Raw genomic sequence first — 4,090 nt, forward strand, 5'->3', positions numbered from 1 at the left:
GCAGCAGAAGGGCCGTCAGTCGCAGCCGGCTGCTCGCTGTCCGCAGAGCAAGCGTGAGCAGCCGCCCGCGCAGCCTATATGCCCCATCGGGGTGATGGCTGCGGCAGCCACCCCCAAACCACACACTCCTGCTCACTTTCGCAATAGAAAGAGGGGCCATCTGCCCGACGACCAGTCATATTCTGGTCAGTATCTGGACAATAGTAATTTGTTTTTAACTTGGGATCCATTCTGTCAGTCTCTGCTTTACTTCACATTAGGAAAATTTTCCTCGTGATCATACACTGAACTTCTATAACCAACAGCATGTTTTGTTCCTAATATAGTTCACATACAGCTTTTGGGGCAGTCTGAGAATCAGAACCACCCTCGACATGCCAGGCAAGCGCTCGACCAGGAAGCTGTGTCTCCCAGCTCCTATGAGGGATATTTTGCACAGGCTTCTGAAAATACCATTTAATTCAAAGGAGTGAAATGAGTGGTGAACCTGAGGCATGCGGTCATAGGGACAGTCGCCAGTGGTCTGCTAAACTCCTGGCATTGCAGGAAGCAGATGGCCAGCTCTGTGTCCACACTGGTCGCCCTGGATTCCAGGAGCGCAGGGCTGGAGGCCGTCCAATGAGCATGGGCCGAAGAGGCAGCTCAAAGCGACCATGAGGCCTCGGCTGGTTCCCAGGAAAAACAAATGTAATTCTAAAAGTAGTTTTAAAAGTAGAGATCCTAGAAATCTAAGAAATAGTAACTCTTCGTTCAGGTATGTAGTAAAAGACTATGAAAGAGGAATATGAAAAATAAGTTCAGAAGATAAAGGCGGAGGCGGGCTTGGGGAGAAGTCTGTCTATGAGAACAGAGTGGGGAAAGAAACTAGTAGGAATTTGTGCTGAGCTAAATCTAGAAAGTGAATAGAAATTTACAAAGGCTACTCTTTCATCCCTCCTAGTATTTGTTTCTACAAAACATCTCACGTAATCTACCACATACTTTATATTTATATAGCTATAAGTAAATCACATATATTTCTTTTTCTTAAGTCAGGGCCTCACTAGGTAGCCCAGGATGGCCTCAAACTCACAGCAACCTTCCTGCACCAGGCCCTCCCTCTGGCACTGTGGCACAGGCACATGCCACCCACCATGCCTGTTACACGTTCATCCATGCCCCAAAGCTCAGACCTGCTGAAGTACCGCAGCCAGTCGTACACAAATCGTCCACGTGTTTCTCCTTCAGGAGACCCAAACGGCAGTAGCTAGAAGCACACCAAGATGGGGCGTGATCATGCACGGACATGGGGCAGCACCTGCGTTTTAGGCCATAATTCTGAAAGGAATCTGAAACCTTCCTTCAGGATCCTAGAAAAGTCCCAAGCCGCTTCGCTGTTGGCCTCGGGATCCCTTCCCTCCCGGAGTGGGTTTATTTGCATCTTTCTGACCCCCACGCCCACTTCCTTCCTGCTTCCTCCCAGGAACGTTTCCTAATTCCATTCCAGTCCTGACCTCAGGGTCCAATCTGGGGCAAGCCGGACACTTGTGCACTTATTCATCACGATGTGTAACACATTTAGGAACTGACCCACTCTTTTCCCAAACACTTGTCCTTTCTAAGCAAAAAGTCTTCATAAACACAGCAGTCACTCAGTAGAACACAGCTGACAGTGGTCACCACCAGCTGGAAGGAGGTTTCCACTGTTTTGTTTCATTCCCACAGGTGGGAGTCTAAAGAGAGTTGAAAGGCCTTCGCTGGTTCTACCTGAGTCACACAAGAGTGACCTTTCCACACTTCGATGACCAATCCAAGGACCACTCAGCATCACTTAACACCTGTGGAGTGGTAACAATGGCAGACTCAAGGAAAAGCAGGAAAGAAAATATTAAGACACTGAGTTCAAGAGAAGAAAGATTCGCACTGCCAGCCTTGGATAAGGGCAAGGACGTTCTGTTACAGGGTTGCAGGAAAGAATGAAGAAACAATTCTTGAAAGATATCTGTGGGTGAGATGAACTGAGGCAATCTCACTCATGGGGGACTGATGTGTCTCACACAGGGAGCACAGGGCTGAGGGCAGGAGGCCAGGGCCTTCTCGCCCTGGGCGGAAGACGCAGTCTTTATAAAGAGCTGCTTACAAACAGGCTTCATCTTACCTCTCTGGTCATTGCAAGTGAGCTTTATTACAAATTATAGTGAGATTTGAAGTGTAAGTTGTACTTATTTTGCAGAATTTAAAAAAGTAAGTGTATTATTTGTAAATGAGAAATTCTTAAAATTCTATGGTATGAATTGTGCAAAGGTACTCGGATTTTTATAAAGCTTTTTTATTTGCAATCATAATGTATTATGTATTGTTTAAAAAAGTATGAAGGAGTGTTTGTTACCCACAAACTGCATAAAAAATAATAAAAAAAAAGTTTAGGTGTTGCTGCAAAGTACAGTTTGAATCAAATAAAATTGATGCTTTCAAGGTCAGAATGATTAACCATCGGTAATTTTATAATGTTCCTTTTTTTAATCACTAAAGTCAGACTAGATATCAGACATTCAAAACACCATTAAAGGTGACAGTTAAGGGAATTTGCCAAATGCTCCAGTAGGGAAGTCAGTTCTTCGAAAAGGAAGTGATGGTCTCACAATGAATCTCCTTAGTCAAGAACAGTATGGGGTCACCCAAATAGCTCAGCAGACTAAAGCACCTGCAAGCAGGCTCAGAGGCCAGGGGATTGATCCCCGGGCCTTCCATGCCACACGCTGCCCCCTCCGTCCTGTGCTGAGACTGGGCATGGTGGCATGCACCTGTAATCCCAGCTCTTAGGAGGCTGTAAACAGGCGATCTCTATGAGTCCGATCTAGTAGTGAGACCCTGAACACCTTATAGATCCTTCCCTAAAATACAGGAAAAATAAAAAAAAGAACAGTGACGTCATAAGCCACACTTGCTAGCAGAGCACCCAAGACCTCACACCCTCACCACAGCCATGAGTTTCTGACTCATTTTGTACTCTTCCCACACAAATGTCTGATGGCCAATCCAGACCACAAGGCAGAGCCTGGAATCCTCAGGAGCCTCCACCTGAAGAGTGGCCTCCCTGTGGCTCCAGCTCCTGAACTCTTACTCATTCTTTGAAACGCATGTCAAGCAGCTGTGCACTGGGATTCTTGCCTCCAAGAAGAGCAACACCTTCTGCTCTATGAACCCGCAGCCTTCGCACCTGCTCAGACTCTCCGTGCTCTGCACCCAGTCTTGGCACCCTCTGGCGTTGCACCCGACTTGCTCGGAGGCCGCATTGCCCCTGCATCAGCAGGGAGCGTCGCTTCACTTTAAATCTTGAGAAGCCAGCACAGGGCAGGTACACATGAACTGAACTGACATTCATTAGCAAAACTAAGTCTCCTATTTCCATCACCCTTCGCTCAACCAGAGTTAGAGGTGAATTTAAAGTCTTACTATGGAGAAGACACTTGGCATAGTAATCATATTTGGAAGCCTGGGGAGGAACAAATAGGGTCAGTCCCCCACGAAGCAGGTCAGTGAACTATGCTTTAAAGTTATGAAGCTTTTGACACCTAGCATGTACTTGTACCTAAATCATACCCACGAGTGCCAAGGACTCTAATTTTGATGTTTACAGCACAGGTTCAGCTGCAGTTCCTCTCCTGCATTCATTGTAACTGCCCAGGAGTCCCAGATTCAGCTGGTCTCTCCCACACCAGTGGCCAGTACCCATGACATGACCTGTCTGGATGATGTCAGAAGAAGGAATAAGATGGAGAAAACCCCTGGGACCAGAGGGCTCCATATGTTCACACAGTGCCATTTTTGCACCCTGAGTTTGATTCCCAATACCAAACATAAAATAAAATAAAATAAAATAAAATACTAAAACATGCAACCTTAAGAGTGAAATGAAGTTATATTTATTATAAAACTGTTTGGATGTGTATCAAAATATTATTTACTCAGCGTATGATCATGATGCATATGTTATAAACAGTGTTTGAGATTCTAGGATTACAATGTTGAGATCGGGCCAAGCTCCACCTCCCTCCCAGGCACGCGCTTTGCTAATGTCCTACGCAGCTCTCCAGCCAATCAAGTTGGC

Source organism: Octodon degus, unplaced genomic scaffold (genome assembly GCF_000260255.1).
Source record: "Octodon degus isolate 3935 unplaced genomic scaffold, OctDeg1.0 scaffold00101, whole genome shotgun sequence".
Taxonomy (NCBI): domain Eukaryota; kingdom Metazoa; phylum Chordata; class Mammalia; order Rodentia; family Octodontidae; genus Octodon; species Octodon degus.